The sequence below is a fragment of the Vombatus ursinus genome, unplaced genomic scaffold (genome assembly GCF_900497805.2).
Source record: "Vombatus ursinus unplaced genomic scaffold, bare-nosed wombat genome assembly UNPS02014830.1, whole genome shotgun sequence".
NCBI classification, from domain to species: domain Eukaryota; kingdom Metazoa; phylum Chordata; class Mammalia; order Diprotodontia; family Vombatidae; genus Vombatus; species Vombatus ursinus.
Window position 1 is genome coordinate 8,958,906 of NW_020954608.1, and position 19,795 is coordinate 8,978,700.

Below are 19,795 nucleotides of genomic sequence, written 5' to 3' on the forward strand. Positions count from 1 at the left end.
CCCTTGACCTTATGGAAGTTTTAAAAAGAAGTTTCTAGTTGAGTTAGGGGTGTTCTTTGTGTTGTTTTTGTTTTTTAGGGGTTTTTTTTGTTGTTTCTGGAGAAGGTGCAGGGGACAGCGTTTGAGGTCCCCAAAGGAATTTGCTTCAGGCCACAACTAAGAGAATTTTGAGTGTGAGGGTATAAGCACCGCCCCCAACCCCAACACCCCCCACCCCCCGTAATAGGCCTCTATCCCCCACCCCAGTGCCTTAACCTGAGCGGGCTTAATGCTTTACAATCTACAGGCGTCCTATAAGCATCCCACAGAATAATTATTTTGCACCTATTCGGACTCTTCGAAAAAGACCCTCCATCTCTTGGCTCTAGGCATTTTCTCTGGCTGTCTCCCCCATGCTTCTACTCTGATTAGGAGCTCACTGGCTGCCTTTAAGTCCCTTCTGAGATCCTACCTCTTAGGGGAAGGATGATTAGTTAACTGTACAGTAAAATGATAATAACAGCAATAACTAAAATTCTTGGCTTCTGTGTGGTGATTACCAGTCTCGGCCAAGAGATCTCTTTAGCTGTCTTAAAACAGTGAACTAGAGCCCCAGGCTTTTAGACCTTACTTCTTCCAAGTTCTTTCCTTAAAAATGTGTAAACAGAAGCTTAGATGGAGGGAGGCGTGTGTGTAGACAAACAACACTCAAATATTTGTGTATAGCAGTATTGTAGGTGGTTATAATCTATTTGACTACACAAATTTGTTAATAGTGAAAAATCAGGAATCAAAGTCCAAACGTAGAAGAGTACATACACAGTGCTACTTGGCTCAAATCTAACTCCTTCCAGGTAATTTTTTTCCATTAAATTTACAATAGAATATTTTTACATTTTACATTTACAATACAATACAATTTCCATTACAATTTACAATACCTAAACATTTTAATGACCAGTTTCTGCGTTTCCTGAAGGTTATAGGAAAGGATTGTAGGATCAATCGATTAAAAAGAACTCTAAAGATCAGGGGTGGGGAGCCTTTGGCTTCCAGGTCACATGTGGCCCTCTAGGTCGTCAAGTGCAGCCCTTTGACTGAATCCAAGAACAGTTTAGTTCCCTACCCCTGCTAGAGATGATCTCTGATCCTCTTCATTTTACCAATGAGGAAACAGATACAGATTACATGGATTTGTGGGACAGTCACATAGGTGGAATTTGATCTCTCTGACTCCAAAACTAGTGCTTTATCCACTGAACCCAAATGTAAGATTTTGTACTTAATAAAGAGTAAAACTTTGTAGTTATTACTGGACTTTTGCACATTCCACTTTGCATCTGCTACTCTCCCTGGTTTCAATTCCAGGGAATAAGATGCTCCTGCACCTGGGAACCCCCTGGGTCTCTCCTCCCACCCCCACCCCCTTTATTGCCTCTTTTTCCCTATTGCTTTCCCTCCTTGGATTGTGAGCTCCTTGAGGGCAGGGATTTTTTTTTAATTATTGTATCCCCAGCTCTTAGCACAGTACCTGACATGAAGTAAGTGCTTAATGAATGTGAATTGGATTCCCATTAAACCTTATCTTGTTAGATTTGGTTCAGTGTTCTAGCCTGTCAGGATATTTTTGAATCATGACTTTTTTTTTAACGTGATAAATTTATTTATTTTTAGTTTTCAACATTCGCTTCCATAAGATTTTGAGTTTTAAATTTTCTCCCCTTCCCTTTCCTCCCCCCTCCCTAAGATGGCACGCAGTCTGGTACAGGCTCTACTTACACAATCATATTAAAAGTTTTCACATTAGTCATGATGTAAAGAAGAATTAGAACTAATGAGAGGAACCACCAGAAAGAAGAAACAAAACAAAACAACAAAAGAAAAGGAGCAAATAGTATGATTCCATCTGCGTTCAGACTCCATGGTTCTTTTTCTGGATGTGGATAGCATTTTCCATCCTGAGTCTTTTGGAGTTGTCTTAGGTCCTTGCATTGCTGAGAAGAGTTAAGTCTATCAAAGTCAGTCTTCACTCAGTGTGGCTGTTATTGTATACAGTGTTCTCCTGGTTCTGCTCATTTCACTCAGCATCGGTTCATAAAAGTCCTTCCAAGTTTTTCTGAAGTTCACTGTTATCAAAGCCTCAGTCTTCATTTATTTCAAGATGGATTTCCTTTCCTTATTTCATTAAGTTTAATTCTTTGAAAAGTTCAACTTGGCATGTATGACATTATTTCTATGTACTTCTGTCCCTTTGCTCTTTTCACAAAATATCAGTCTGCAGTACTACATAGAACATAACAATGTAAAATATTGTTTGGAGAAGTTTATGATGACAGATCTTACAAATTAACATGTTCACAAAACTGAAGCAGTTTCTTCTGGAACAGAGAGATAGAAAACAATAATTTCTTGATTTAGTTATCTGGATTTTGTATGAAAGACTTGCAAATGTTCTTTGTAGGTAATTGGTTGTTATTGTTATGGGTTTTTTTTTTTGGTCTAACAGTGTTCCAGATAAACTGGGGCACTAGCTATTTCTTGAATTCAAACATTGTCTGTTGCCACACAGACTGTTCCCTGTGCCTGGAATGCATACCTTTCCCACCCTTGCCTCTTAGGCTCCTTAGCTTCTCTCAAAGGTACCACCTTCTAGAGGAAGTCTTTCTTGTCCTGCCTAGCTGTTGGTACTGTCTGTCACCTCAAATTATCTTATAAATACTTATTTTGTATATGCTGTTTCCCCCCCCCCCCCACTGTGTGTTTCTTAAGGGCAAAGACTGTTTTTCATTTTTGGCTTTGCATCCTGAACGCCTGTATATAGTACTACAAAAGAAATCAATTTGAAAAAAAAAAACTGACCAAGATCAAGGCACATCAAATTAGTAGGTGCTCAACAAATGTTTGTTAGAAAGTCTCAGGGGCAACTAGGTGGCTCAGTGGATAGAGCACCGGTCCTGAAGTCAGGAGGACCTGAGCTCAAATCCGGCCTCAGACCAACACTTGACACTTAATAGCTGTGTGACCACGGGCAAGTCACTTAACCCCAATTGCCTAAAACCTAAAAAAAAAAGTCTCCCTGCCCTCTTGGCACCTTTTTAGACATTAAAAGAAGATTTAAATTGTTCTGTTAATTCAGGGATTAATTGTTGACATCTTAATTTAATTGTTTAATTAATTAATTGTTGTCATTCATAGAATTTGGGACCACACCTAATGTAGAAAAGAATCCAGAAAATATTGAAAGGCCTCTTGTCTAGAGTAGTTCTTAATCTTTTTCTCTTTTTTTTGGTGATAATCTGAATTAACAGCCTGGCAAAACCTCTGAACCCAGTCTCAAAAAAATGTTTATTGCATATGTTATAGTAGATGAAAAATGCTCAGTTTCAGTTAGATGATAGTGAAAATGAAGATATAACATTTTTCTTATCCAACTTCAGGGAGTCCCTGAAATCTGTCCATAAATGGACCCAATGTTAAAAACTCCTGAAGTAGAGGAAGGGACCTATGAAAAATCATAGTCAAAAGCAACCTAACATTGAATAGGCCTACATATGGTGTTTCTTCCAATTAGAAATTTAAGGTCACAGGAATCAAGCAGGCTGTAAAGCCACCGTGTTATGGAATGTTTTAGTTCAGCTAAAGAGAGCCAGAGAAAGAAAAATAGGATGTAAGAATAGAGGGAGAAAGCCACAAGGAGAAAGAGGCAATTCTTGCTTGTTTTTTCTTGTGTGAATTTCAGGAAGTCCTTGAAGGATCTGAGCACATGAGATTCAGACTAAAGTATTAGTCACCTAATTAAAGGCTCGATATCTGAAGAGGGAGAAAGTTGAGCTGCTGAACTTTCCTGCTTCTTAGATTCCAGGTATAGACACAAGGGCAGGAGCTTTTTAGCAGTAAGGCAGCAAGCCCAGAAGTACAGACACTTCCAAACCTTAAAAGAGGTTTTTAATCTGGTGTCTGTGAACTTGTTTTTAAAAAATATTTTTATAACCATTTCAATGTAATTAGGTTTTTTTCTTAGTAATTCTGTATATTTTCTGCATTCAAACACATGATTCTGAGATGAGGTCCATAGGCTTCAGCAGACAACCAAAGGGTCATCAACATAGAAAAAGAATGTGACTAAAAAAGTTCAGAACCTGTGCCCTAAAACCTAAATGAGCTTGATGCGTTTTAACACTATATCCACCAGTGGCTTTCAAGGCCATCTGTTCCAGGCCAAGACCAGGACTGTATTACATTCCCTTAAAGCCTTACTGTAAGTTCTAAGTAATTCTGTAAATCTAAAGAGAGTCTACAAAAGATAAATGGTATTAGAGAACCTAAATATGTTTAAGATGTTATTCCTTTAAATCTTGCTCTTAACTATATTTCCATATGGTTTTCCACATAAAATAAAAAGTAGAGTCAATTTTACTTTTTTTTCCATGGCTCACAAGATACAATAATAGTAAGTACTAACAATGCCTATTAAATTTGATGAAAGTCTTTTTTTTCTTTAATGATACAGAAGTGTATCATGGTAAAGAGGACACTCAGACTCAATACAGTGTAATGGCTAGGGCCTGTACTCCAAAGCTTAGTCGAACATCTTTTACCATATTCTAGATCATAGAATTTGGGCAAGATGGTTCAGTGGAACTCATTACTAAAGTAAATAGCAGCTCTAGTGAATATTAATCTGATAGTGGAGAATCAACTATAATTTTGTAGGTAAAATAGAATTTCCTTTTATAACACAGTTTGCTGTAACTCAAGATTTAAACATTCTATTGAAAAAATGTTCCTTGAAACAAAATTACATATCCTGATATAAACATAATTAACCAATAATTACAGTATTGAATTTGTTCCCCTAGACAAGCATGTTAAAGCATTTCCTTTGTATATGACCTAAGAGATTGGTTGTTGAATTGCTTCAAAAGTACCATCAGCCATTGTAGCTGAGGCAGACGTCCAGTGCAGTATGTGATGAGAACATTACGATGCATGTCTATTTAAGTCTTCCTCTGTCTTCCTCACTATGTGCCTCTTTTCCTGCTAGCATTTTAAAATGTGATGTCCATTCTAACACCTCATCGGAGCATATTTCCTAGTTTTTAAAAGAAAGACATTGGGAAATTGCCTTTGATAAAAAGCAACTGATAATGTGGACTACTTCTAATACACACACACACATTGATTCAGTAGACCTGATGAGAACTTTGAGAAAGAGTGACCATGTCATCCTAGAATCCACAATAGTAGAGGAAAGGAATGCTGGTATAGTCAGATATGTGCCCTTGACACAAGATCTAGAAAGTTCTCCTGAGCTAGAAAAGCTTCAAATATTGCCCAACAATAGATTGTAAGTCTGTCACTGAAAGACCCTGTTAGCTAAATTCCGATATCATAGAGTCAGCCTCTGGATAACAATTTTTTTTTTAATCCCCCTCACCCCCTGCCCGTGGATGACAAATTTTTAAGGAACTCAGGGTACCTTGTAAGGTATTGAGAAATTATGATTTGCTCCCATATTTATCTATTCCCACTGTTACCACCCTAGTACAGGCCCATATTACCATGCTCCTGGACTATTTCAATAACCTAACAAGTCTTCCCACCTTCATACTCTCCTTCTCCCTCAAGCACCCTAAACCACCCCTCACACTGCTGCCAGATTTTTTCCTTATGCATAGATCTAGTCATGTCATTCCTGTGCTCAAAACCCTTCACTGATTCCCCAGTTCTCAATCAAATAAACATTTATTAAGTGTGTACTATGTGCCAATCACTATGCTATGGTCTGAGGATTCAAATAGAGGCAAAAGGCAGTACCTGCCCTTAAGGAGCTTACAATCTAACGGACAAAGGAGAATGGGAGGGAAACCCATTATCTACAAAGTAAATTTCAGATTCTTTAGTCCATCATTCAAGGGCCTCCACAACCTGGTGCCTTATTTGGGGGGGGGGGGGGCTTTTGGTGAGGTAATCAGGGTTAAGTGACTTGCCCAGGGTCACACAGCTAGTAAGTGTCATGTGTCTGAGGCTGGATTTGAACTCAGGTCTTCCTGACTCCAAGACTGCAGCTCTATCCACTGTACCACCTGGTGCTTTATATTCTGCTACCATACTTCGCTATAAACAACTTTCGGAAGAGGGGAGGGCAGAGTTAACTACATCTCATCTAAACTTTGGACTATATCGTACCTAAACTTTGTATCATTTCTAGACAATACCCTGGCCAAGTAGGTGATAAATGGTTGTTGAATTGAGGTGTTCAAATGAACACAATAGCCTTTATCTACACTCATACAGCCACCATCCTGTCACCTTTTAGCTAGACCTTTTAGCTAGTCTCTCTGCCTTACCTCTCTACTCCTTAATCTCTCCATCACACAGATACTAAATTAATCTTCCTATAAAGTACATGTCTGACCGTGTCATTCTCCTGCTTAAGGAAGATTAATTTAGTAGTTGTAAGATAAACACAAACTCCTTAGCTTGGCATTCAGATTTTTCACAATATGACTCTAATCTATCTCTTCAATCTTATTTTAAATTATTTCATTATATAGGATACATTCCAACCAAATTGGACTAACAACTCTTCCATGGTCTCTTTCTATTCTCCTAGGTATGCATTCTCCCCACCGGTCTCTTCTGCCTGTAATACAGGCCTTCCTCAATTCTCCCTATTAATTTGAATTCAACATATAATAAGTGCTTACTGTACCCCCAGGTACTGTGCTGAGTGCTGAAGAGACAAAAATAAAACCTTTTCTGCCTTTGTTGGCTTGCATTTTAATGGGGAGAAAAAACATATATACAGATAAGTAAATACAAAAATTGTGGAAAGAGCACTAGTGGGTGAATGAGGAAAGGCCTAATGGAGGAGATGATACCTGAGCTGATCTTTGGCAGACACTAAGGATCCTAAAGAGGGAAGAGCCCTAGTGGTAGAAGATGAAATTCCATGTGCAGGGAGGGAACAAGGCCAGTTTGGAACTTGGAGTAATGTGAGTTCTTTCTGGAAAGTTCGGTTGGAGCCAGATTATAAAAGGAGCTTTAAATCCCTGCAGAGGAAGTTGTATTTTATCCTTGAGGCCACTTAAGCTTCTTGAGCAGGAGAATGCCATGGTTAGACCTAGACTTTAGAAATATAAATTTGATAACTTTGTAGAAGATGGACTTGAGAGGAGAGAGTGTGGAGTAAGACTGATTAGTCTTTTGCAATTAGTCTATTGCAATAATCTAAGAAGAAAATAAGTGAATAAAATGTTCATGCTCATATGTACAAAAATATAGTCTTTTTTTGTTTTGTTTTTGTGGTGGTGGAAAAGAACTGGAAACAGAAGGAGTGCCCTTCAGTTGGGAAATGACCACACAAGTTATGGTATATGATTGTGGTGGAACCTCATTGTGCTGTAGGAGATGATGAAGGCAATTGCTTCAGAAAAACCTAGGAAGATTTATATAAACTGATGCAAAGTGAAGTGAGCAGAACTAAGAAAACAATCTACACAGTAACAGTAGTGTTGTAACAATAATCAGCTATGAAAGACTAATTTTGATTAATGCAATAAGCAACCACATTTCCAAAGAACTTAAAATAAAACATGCTCTCCACCTCCAGATGGAGGGCTGATGGACTCGGTGTGTAGACTGAAACAGATTTTTTTTCTGTTACTTTTTTTGGGGGGGCGGTAGAATATGGCTAATATAGACATTTATCTTTCATAACTATTCATATTTGTAATGGGTTTTGTTTTTCTGGCCTTATTGGGTGGGGGAGACTGGAACTGAAAATAAAATGCTATTGAATTTTTTGAAAATAAAAAATAAAATGCCTGTACTCTTTGACCCAGAGATTCCACTGCCAGGCAGTTAGTTAGTTCCTTAGTTCCAAGCTGGTCACTAAACAGAAAGGCCCTATTTATAGCAAAGTATTTATAGCAACATTTTTTTGTGGTAGCACAAACCTACAAACAAAGTAGGTACTCATTGATTAGGTAATGGCTAAATGAATTGTTATACTTGAATGCAGTAGTATATTGCTGTTCCATAAGAAAACAATGAACATGATGAATGTGAAGATACATGGAAAGATTTATAAAAACTAATGCAGTGTAGAGTACACAGAGCCAGGGAAACAATATACACCATGACAACAATGCAGATGGAAAGAACAACCACCACAAAACAATCAAAACCGAAAGTTGGGAAATTGTAAAGAATAAATGTGACCCCAAAAAAGAAGATACCTCCCACCACACCACTGCTGAGGTCAGGGTACACAGGTTTGCAAATTGCCTAGGTTTGTCAGATTTTGTGTGTGTGTGTGTGTGTTTATTGGTTTTGCTGGAATTTTCCCTCTCTTTAAAAAAAAAAAGTTCTTATAAGGAATGACTTTAAGGGAGTGCAGAGATAGAGAGATCCAGAGAGAAATCTAAGTAATGTAAAAACAGAAGCTATCAATGAAATATATTTAAATGTAATGTGGCAAGGCATAATGAGGGGGGGCAGCTAGGTGGCACAGTGGCTAGAGCACTGGCCCTGGAGTCAGAAGGACCTGAGTTCAAATCCTACCTCAGACACCTACAAGCTATGTGACTCTGGGCAAGTCACTTAACTCCAATTGCCTTACCAAAAAAGATAAAAAAGAAAAACCAAAAAGAAAAAAGAGAGAGGAAAAAAAGACTATATTTTTGTACATATGAATATGGACATTTTATTCAGTTTTCTTACTTAGATTATTGTAGTACTCTACTAACTGGTCTTACTCCGCACTGCTCTCAAGTCCATCTTCTACATAGCTGTCAAGTTTATATTTCAAAAGTCTAGGTCTAACCATGTCATTCTCTTGCTTAAGAATGTAGGGGAGGTGAGAGAGAGTCAAAAGTCAAGGCCAAGGGTGGGGAACCTGCAGCCTTGAGGCCACATGTGACCCTGTAGGTCCTCAAGTTTGAATCCAAATTTCACAGAAGGGCTGCACTTGAGGACCTAGAGGGCCACATGTGGCCTCGAGGCCTCAGGTTCCCTACCCCTGGTCAAGGATCACTCCAAGGTTGCAAACCTGGTTGCCTAAAAGGTTGATAGTGTCCTGCATCGATAGATAGGGCAATTAGGACAAGAGGAGTAGATTTTAGAGGGCAGATAATCAGTTTTGTTTTGGACATATCGAATTTGAGATACCTGTGAGACTGGAGCTTTATGTGAGAGATAAGGGCCACAAATACACATCTAGGAGTCATCTGCATAAAGATGATTATTGAACACAAAGAACTGACGATATCATAAAGAGAGAGTGGAGAGAGAAGAAAGAAGGTCTGTGATGTATTCCAGAGTTCTCTCATGCAGAGGTTGAGACACAGATGATTACTCAGTAAAGAAGACCGATGAGGAGCAGACAGACAGGTGGTCAAAGAATCAGAGGATACTATGTCATGAGAATGCAAAGAGGAGAATGAATCCAGGACAAGTCGATGAGCAGTATCAAATGCTACCAACGCATCAGAAGGGATACGTACTGAAAAAAGGCCGTTAGATTTAAACCAGATGATCTCTAATCTTTGTATCCTAGATGGTGAGTACAGGTGCTTAACAAACATTTGTTGCGTTGAAAAAGAAAAAATAACTTCAAATATCAGGAAAAAAAAATATCAGGAGCTAGTGGTCATTCTTCCAGTCTGACATAGCTCTGCCTTACATAGGAAGGAAGGTTAAGCTATCCAAAAACTCAGTATCTGAGGTGTAAGAGATCTGGTTATCACTTTCTATGCACCCCAGGTAATTCTAGGAAGTTAGAAAGGCTGTACTGTCTTAGAAAATTCACATAGGGCAGTCTCTGTACAGTGGGATGAAATGAGGTACTTGCAAGTTAAAAACGTGATGACTCTGAGGACCTTCAGAAATCTACCAATTCTCAAGGACTCAATCTCCTCCTCACAGGTGGGACTTTTGTGCCCTTAGGTGATCAGGAAGTTTCATAGTGGGAGCTGGAGCCTGACTGGCCTCGGGGTAACTTTGCTGCTTTTCAGGAAAACTAATTCCTAAGGGTAAGGGAAGGAAGACTGCTCTGGGCCTCTGGGTGTTTTGGGTGGGAGAGAGGAAGTTTCGGGGAAACACTGGTTGAAGATTAATATAGTTACACACTCCCCCACCTCTTCTAGAGTAGGGACGTATTTTATTCTCTCTAGGACCAAGATTATTTGTTGTGATTAATCTGAGCCCAGCTACTTTTTAATGTTTTCATTTATATTATTTAGTTGTATCATTTCCTGCATTCTCCTTTTTCCTACGCTATTTAGTGCAAATCTTTATAAAGTTTTTCCAATATTTCCCTTCTAACAATGTGCTAGTATTCTGAAGACTATAAAATGGCTCATAGTGGGATCATTTGGAGCTGGAAGGTACCTTTGAAATCTAGTTCAACCCCCTAAACTTTATAAATGAGAAAATCGACTCTCAGAGACATGAAGTGACTCGCTGTAGGTCAAGAGTAACTAATGTATTTGGGTTTTTTTATTTTTATTTGTTTTATTATTTTTTTTTTATTATTTTGGTCTTGGAGTCCAAAGACCTGGGTTTAAATCCCTTCTCAGAACTTTACTAGGTATGATTGTGGATAAATCCTTAAACATCTTAGAATATCAGTTTTCTCATCTATAAGATAAGTAATAATATGTGTTCCACCTACCTTATAGGGTTGTTGTGAGGTAAGTGCCTTGTGAATCTTAAAATGCTAAATAAATGTTGTTATTATTACAGAGGAAAAGGTTTATTTAAAACAAAGGAGAACTAGGCATCATTGAAGCAAACATTAGCCCCTAAGATATATGTAAGTCCTAAGTATGGGGTCTTCTCTGCCATAAATGTTGTCTTGGCTGGAGGCTCTCTGTCTCTTAGAAGGTAAGGAGTGCAGGCAGTCTTTTTTTGATTCTCCCTTTTTTACTGTACTCACTCCTCAGGGCAGCTAGATGGAGTAATGGTTTTTATAAAATGCCCTGCCTGGAGTCAGGAAGATCCATGTTCAAATCCAACCTCAGTTACTAGCTATGTGACTGTGGGCAAGACACTTAACACTATTTGCCTCAGTTTCCTCATCTGTAAAATGAGCTGGAGAAGGAAATGGCAAACCACTCCAGTATCTTTGCCAAAAAAACCCCAAGCGGGGTCACGAAGAGTCAGACATGACTGAAACAACTGAACAACAACTCCTTGTGTCTGTAGTCTATGACATGACCACTGATTTCTCATTTTCTCAGACCAGGGTGTCAAATCTCTATAGAGGCCACCAATCTTTTGACATTATTTCATCAGTACAAGATGAAGGGAAGAATCTCAGGGATTCTTCTTCAGCTCACCTGTCACCATAAATATCCCTTGCAGGCAATCCCTTCATTTTCTCTAGTTACTCAAAAGGGAAAGGGGAGAAAGGTATAAATACTGTCTGTACTCAATGCATCTGTTCTTGAATATTCTGTTACCAAGGATCATAGGATGATAGATTTAGAGGTGGAAGGTCACTTATATGCCTTTGAGTCTAACCCTCCCCCCTCATTTCATAGGAGGGGAAACAGAAACCCAGAGAGGTTAATTGATTTGCCCATGGTAACACAGCTAATAAGAATCTCAGGCAGGGTTTGACTCAGGTCTCCCTGACTTGAAGTTCAAAGCTTTACTCCTTTTCTGAAGATATTTCTTTCTGATGTCAACTGATTTGATTGTTTTTTTCCATACTCTCCCTCCCCAGACAAATTCAATTGATTTCTTTACTAAAGAGATAAAAATGACTGGATGTTTTAAATTCACAAAGATAAAATTTTAATAAATATACAGGACCAGGGCTATTTGTGGAGATTCCACCAGGTGGCACTAATTACAGATAAATCTGCTATGTCTGGTCCACTGTATTCTGGAGCCCTTCCTCACTTAAATCCAGTTCACTTACATGTCATGGCATCACCTCCCTGATCTCATGGTCTTCTTTGAGAACAAAAAACAAACAACAATAATTCTGGAGTCAAAGAATTCTTGGAGATGAAGACAAGTATAGTCATTTAAACAGAAGAATTTAAATATAAGCAGAAATGTCATTATGGCAACGTAAAAAAAAAGTTACTAAGACCCTGAAGAATTAAGCCAGTCAATAAATATTAAAGCCCATCATAAACCATTTAGATAAGGTCCAGATAAACTAAAGTTCAAACATGCTGAAACATTCATTAGCTCATTAAAACACAACTGTTGGGGCAGCTAGGTGGCGCAGTGGATAGAGCATCAGCCCTGAAGTCAGGAGGACCTAAGTTCAAATCCAGCCTCAGACCAAACACTTGACAGTTAAGTAGCTGTGTGACCCTGAGCAAGTCACTTAACCCCAATTGCCTAAAAAAAAAAAAGCACATAACACAACTGTACATAAGTTTTTGTAGCTCCAAATCGTGAATTTCCTCCCTCACTGAAGATTATAGAGTCCATCCTTATATGGGGATGCTGACATAACTGGTTTATCTTTGATACCCTTCCTATTTTCCATTCATCTTTCCTACCTTATGTTCTTGCCTATCATTTCCCACTCCCATTAGACTTTGCTCTTAGCTGGCTGTTACTGGATCCTTTTAAAGGTGTTAATTGCTATTTACTACTTCTATGATCTTAGGTACCTCACATTGTCTCTCTGGGCCTCAGTTTCCTCATCTTTAAAAACTTATTTATGCTAGATTGGTATTTACAAACAGGACACTTAGGTAGGTAGTGATTTCAAGGAGTCAGGGTGTTAAAATATGAATCTACAGTTAAATGAATGTAGATTCTGTTGTGATTAATAAATTAATTTCAAAATATTACTGAGTTGATAGCTTTTTTTGGTCATAAATTTTCTCAAAGACTGAATAATGAATTCAGAATTTATTTGCCAATTAAGCTTCAGCACTTGAATTAGCAACTTTTATTTGAATGTATTTAGGTTTGCCTATAAGTATATGTTTTAAGCATGACATCCTTTAAAACAATCTATTTGTAAGGCATGTGTTTGGGTAGCTTAGTACAAATTAATAAAATAAATTCTCAAATTCATTGATTTTCAGGCCAATCCAGTTAAAGGTATTGCTACATAGGATCAAATCTGTTGCTACATAGGATCAAATATTTGTCACCAAAAAAAAAAAAAGTTTAAATAAGGGCATTTTATATGAAAATTAAAAGGTTATCTATCTTTGGAAAATAGGGGTAGAAAAGAAAGGAATTATTCAGACTCCACGGAAAGGGATTCAACTTTAAATGTAGAGTTTACTTTAAATGGACTCTTCTGTTTAATAATTACCACCAGGGTATTTGTGAAATACTTAATCATGAGAAGGCATACAAAGGTTTTTTGTTTGTTTGTTTTATTTTGGTTTGGTTTGTTTTTTTTACTTCAGTAGTCCATTTTGTTGCTTAATTTCAAGTCAAAATTCTTTTCTTTAATATTTTAGTGAGAAAATGTTAATAGGCAGGTAGAAAGCATGTAGAACTGAACCCTATACCTCTCTCCACACTTCAAGATTTGTTATCTTGTAAATATGAGTGATTTCTTTACCAATGCATGTCAAAGTCTGTTTATACATCAGTAAATCAGGGGTTCTTAACCTTTTGTGTATCATGGACTCCTATGGTAGTCTGGTGAAGCCTTTGGACCCTTTCTCAGAATAAAGTTTTTAAATGCATAAAATAAAACAAAATTACAAAGGAAATAAATCATATTGAAATATACTAAGTTTTTTTTTTGAAAGCGAAGTTCATGAACCTCAGGTTAAGAACCCCTGAAATAGAAGATCTTTGGTAGCCGTCCTAGACACACAATTTATCACTCTGACCACAATGAATTCAGCTGATCTGGTCTTCGGCTATGTCATATCACCAGGCTTATTCTCTAACAGAAAGGTAGATCACTTTTTTCATAGGTCTGCTGGGGTGGCACACTGAAGAATTTTTCATTTACTGTCATCAGTAAATGCTTGTTTGTGGGGTACCAAGATTTCCCCAGCTCTCCTAGTCTCCTTGTTAACATAACACTTTTCCTCTTAATTCAGCCTAGAAATGTTAGGATTTAAAAACAAATGAACAAACATAACTAGGCAATTAAGTAAAAAAGCAACATATACAAAGGCACGAAAGGTGAATATAAAATGATTAAATTTATGAGGGGGGGCGGTTTTACAAATTTCCTTTTGTGAAATAGGACTATTTTGGAATAGAGGCTTCAGAGAATGATATGGGGAGTAGTTTTTAAAGTAGGATAAAAGGATTGCCAAGCAACAGTGAGGGCCATTTATAGTTTAAATTTACTTTATTTTATTTTTAATTTATGGAATAAAACAAGCATTTCCATAACATAGTATAATAAAAAAGATGATTCACATGAAACTGCAAATCTACTGTGCAATTTGCTATTCCTTTTAAATATACAACAAAGTTATGTAAATTTCTTATCTTTTCCTCTTTTTTTCCTTCCCTCTTTCCTGCCCTATCTTTGGAAATAGATTCAGTGGTGGAAGAGATAGTAAAAGATACCCTCTTTAAAATAACTCTAGATAGTATAAAGTACTTGGAAATATACCTGCCAAAACAAACCCAGGAACTATATAAACAAAATTATAAAAAACTTCTTAAGTAAAATCAGAGTTAAATAATTAGAGAAACATTAGTTGTTCATGGGTAGGCTGGGCCATTATCATAAAAATGACAACTTTTCCCAAACTAGTTTATCTATTCAACTCCATCCCAGTTAAATTACCAAAAAAAAAAATTTACTGAATTAGAAAAAATGATAAAAATTAATTTGAAAGAACAAAATGTCAAGACTATCAAAGGAAATAATGAAAAAAAATGTAAAGGAAGGAGGTTTAGCAGTACCAGATCTTAAACTACATTATAAAGCAGTAATTATCAAAACTATCAGGTACTAGCTAAGAAATAGGAAGGTAGATCAGTGGAATAGAGTAGACATACAATTTACAGTAGTAAATAAACATAATAACCTATATTTGAGAAGTGTAAGGACTTAAGATTTTGGGATAAGAATTCATATATTTAGTAAAAATTATTGGGAAAACTGGAAAGCAGTATGGCAGACACTGGGCATAGACCAATGTCTTACACCATTTACCAAGATAAAGTCAAAGTGGATACATGACCTAGATATAAAGAGAGATATTACAGGAAAATTAGAACATGGAACATATTACTTATCAAACTTATGGACAGGCAAACAATTTATGAAGAAACGAGATAGCAAAGTTTGGTGTAAAGTAGATAACTTTGATTACGTTCAGTTAAAAAGTTTTTTGTACAAATATAACAAATGTAGGTAGCCAAGATCATGAAGAAGACAGTTCTGGGAGTAGATAGTTTCTCAGATAAAGCTCTCTCAGCGAGAGCAATTTGTAAGTCTTAAGTTTGTTATGGGTAATGACCTTGATTTTTTTTTTCCCCAAGAGCAAGAAAGGAGAAATCAGAGGAAACTCACTTTCTGAAGCAATCCATTCCAATTTTGGACACTTTTAATTGTTAAGAAGTCTTTCTTTATACTGAGTCAAAACCTGATGTTCTAATTCCAAGGTTAAGTAAAAGAAATATAATCTTTCACATGATAGCCCTTTGAAATTATTTGAAAACAATTATCATGTCACCCCCAAGTCTGATATTCTTCAGGGTAAAAATCTCCAGTTCCTTCAACCAACCTAATATAACATTTTAGAGTCCCTTTGCCATCTTGGTTGTACTCTAAACATGCTGTAGCTGTCATAGTCTTTCCTAAAATGTGATGAGCAGAGTAGAACACAGTGCTCCTGACATATTCTGATCAGTGGAGAAGAGGGGTCTCTTAACCTGTCATCCTGGACATTTTGGTGATATTAAATTAGTTTGGTTTTGCTATGGTATAAACTATTTCTAGAATTCAGCCAAAATGAGGTACTCAGTCTTTCAAAGATTAAACTTAAGGCATCATATCAAGTTTGTTTTGTTTTGTTTTAATACTAAAGACACTCTAGGGAAATGGCTAGTAGATGAGACACTTATAAGGCTGCAGAAGAGGAAATTGCACCTGAGTGAGATTAAGTGACTTGCACAGGGTCACACTGCTAGTAAATGTCTGAGGCAGCATTTGAACACAGGTCTTCCAGACTCCAGGTCCAGTCCACTGTACTACCTAGGGAAAGTGACAAAAAGGATAGAAAGAAAGAAGTGTAAAAAGAGAGAGACTCTTGTCTGTGAATCCTCAAGCAGTTCAGTAGTCCCTTGAAAGCCAGAGCACCCAGAATCAGAAGATTGAATATTTTCAGGTTCCAGGGTCAATTCCCAATTTATATCCAGGCCCTACCTACGTAGATTTGCCTTGTTTTCTCTTGAGACTATAAAAAACAAGGATCTACTTACTTGGTTATACTCTAAAGGGTGAGTTGAGATTATGGTGAGGAAAGTGATGTTAACTCCCCAAGCGACGTCATGAGATGATCCAACTAAATGAAAGTGGAAGAGTTATATAAACATCAGAGTTAATTATCTGTCATCACTACTCTTAGAAAAGACTAAATAGCATTCTAGCATTCAAAAAGTCATCTTTTCTGAAATGGGAAACCATTTATTTGCTTCTATTTTCAAACTTGAAAATGTAACTGGAAAGTGATGGTTCTTTACCTTAGGAATTTCTCAAGGTTTTGCATGCATATGAAAGATTTATATAAATATTTATTTAATTAATATTTAATATTAATATAAAGAAGACAGTGCTGGGGCCCTGACAGTGATTTTTCAGAATTTGAGGTTTGGTTGTGACTGTAAATTACTTGTTTCTGAATATATAATTTATTTTTGCTCTTCTTTTAACAAAACACTTCTCTGATAATTGTATTCAGTGGGCTTAGAAGTGAGGAGATGGTGCTTACCTTCTGGGTTGTCAAGTAGAGATAGATATTTTTGGTTTCTGAGTTGGAGTATGGGCCATTTGAAGTGTAAGATGTCCAAAGAGGTAACCTTGTCCTTAATTCTATAAGCTTGTACCCCACCACAAGGATTATATGTATGTATAGTTTTATATTCTCTCTTCTTAGTTTGAGATGAATTTCTCACTGGCTTGGCGGAAAAAAGCCCTGCTCAATTAATTGCTTTTTTACTTATATGTGAACCATGATTCATTTTCCTAGGGTGAATGCTGATAAAAAATGATTGTCCATCCTTGGACCTCATGAGTCCTGATCTAGTTTCCCATAAATTGTTATCGTTAATACAACTATACAAACTCATTAGTCAGATTTAGGCAGGATTCAAGATTTAAAAGCAACCATGACTGTAAATGCCACTTTTATGAATGAAATTTCACACAAGCCAGATGGAAATGTAGGTATGAAATGATGTGAAAAATGCGGGAATGGCAGCAATAAAAGGCAAATTGGGAAAAGCAAGAAGTTTGTTTTCCATATTATATTTAATAATTTTAAAGAACACATCACAGTCAATTAAAAGGTAACTTTATATTAACAAAAATATGTGCAAATATTGTACATGATTCCTTATTATTTAAATCTCTTTACAATATCAAAATCTTATCCATAAAAGTTTAAAATAGAACAAAATAGGCCTTTAGTTTCAAGTAAAACTTTCAGTGAAGGTATAGCTATGGAGATGTTTACTGTTCACAAAAATGCACAGGGAAACGGCATTCTTAGTACCTATTTGGAAAACAGCCATGTCACATATGGCTTGCAGTGCTCACAAATGGACACTGGCCTTTACAAACCTTTAACCTTACTGAGAAATATGTGACTTTGGTATTTTCCTTCTTATAAAAGACAAACTGCATATTCCCCCTATTAAACAGAGGCATACAGTTTTTTTTTCCTTCAAGGCTATCATTTTAAAACTAGCTCTTTAGGGCTAGAAAAATGCTTCCTAAATAGACAAGTGTGTCCTATGTCCAAGATTCAGAAGAAATCTAAAGTCAGGTAAAGGCCCAGTTACCTATGGAATGTGAAAGAGTCTCATATATTACAGGATGTTTTAGCTCGTTCAAGAGGCATTTAAGCAATACTCCTTGTTTATGATACTTCCATTTAACCATTCAGACCTGGAACCAAGAAAAAGCAGCATGGTATAATGAAGGTGCACTGAATTTAGAGTCAGAAGTCCTGGGTTCAAATCCCAGGTCCATTATGTACTACTATCTATGTGACCTTGTGGAAATCATCTAATCTATTCAGGCCTTAGTTTTCTTGGACATGATGATCTCTAAGGTCTATTTCTAGTTCTAAATCCTATGATTATTATTTCTTTTTGTTTTTCAGCAGAATAACAACAATAACAAACAAAGACAGATTCTGCCTTTGGACATTTATGCTTAGCCACCAGACATAGGGAATTTCACACATATATGCCAAGTACAAAACTTAGCCTTTCAATAAAAGATATTCTCAAATTGGTGGCTGTGCAGTTTTATTTTATTTTTTTCTCTAAGTGCAACTTCTTTAACTTCTAGGATGAAAGAAATTCAGAGCCAATTGTACTTCAATATTCCTCACAAAACCTAGTAATGCATTGGCCCTCAGAAAATATTAGGTAAGCATAACAATAATAAAGTTTGGTGTCTAAAAATCTAGATTTTTTTCAATTGCATGTGTATATTTGTACATACATGTATACACTTACTGTCTATACCAAAATCCCTTAAAAAATTTTTAGAGCATCTTAAAAGGTAGTGTTTTCCACAGCTTAATAATTTTCAACATTGAATATTTTCTCTGATATATTTTTTGGTTTTATATATTATGTGTTCATGATTTACTAAAAGCTAGTTTTTATATAAAATGCAAGAAATTTTAAAGAAAGCTTACAAAAACATAACTTTTAATTGCAATGTACCTATAAGTGTTAATATTATTATAGCTTTTCTTTTAAAAGATATGAATTTTAAAGTGCTCATACAGTTATTTTAATGTTAGATTTTAGAATAGTCTGCAATATCTAACTCAAATCAACAGTGACTTCTAAAAACATATGTAATATGCATATACTGAATATGCGTGTGGATACAGGCATACCAATTGTCTTAAGCATGATATAGGCTGTCTGATCCTAGAAATATTCATATTTTATCTTGTTTCAACTATGATTAATTAATTGTATATTCTGTAAAATTACCACTTTTTAAAAAAGATGCATAATTCTGTCATTGACTGCCTCTCCCCCCCAACTTTCACATACCTCTCTGCAGAAATACATTTTTCATAAGTACATCAATACAATTTTATAGCATCTGAATTCCGGTTAGGTTTCTATTCACAGGTAGTATCGTTTCTTTCTCATGTGCTAACTTTGTATTTAAGGGGAAAAAAAAGATTCACTTTAATTATATTACCAAAATAGACTATCATGTCATTTCTGCCTTGGTTGATGAATCATTGTAAATATTTGTGGTCTTTATTTTTCATTGCTTTATGCTTCAGGCAGAACCGCCTACAGTGATAAAGAAAAAAATGGATACTTTCTTTTCTTTGAGCTTCAGAATAACACAAAAAATTAATGCTAGTCATTCCAAATGCATCACTACCTTCCCAGATTGGAAATAAACATGCATCCCCTTTAACATTGCTAGTAAATCTGCCCCTTTTCATGGAAGAATCTTCACTGTATATTCAGCATATACTCTTAAAATTTGCTTGAATTGTTTTTCTCATTAGCCATTCTGTGCAAAACAGACTGTTTATAGACCTGGCTTAATGACAGTCTTAGGAGAAAAACATGCAAATATTTTAAAAATATGCAATAGAAAACAAATGAGTTTTAAAATTCAAAGAAATAG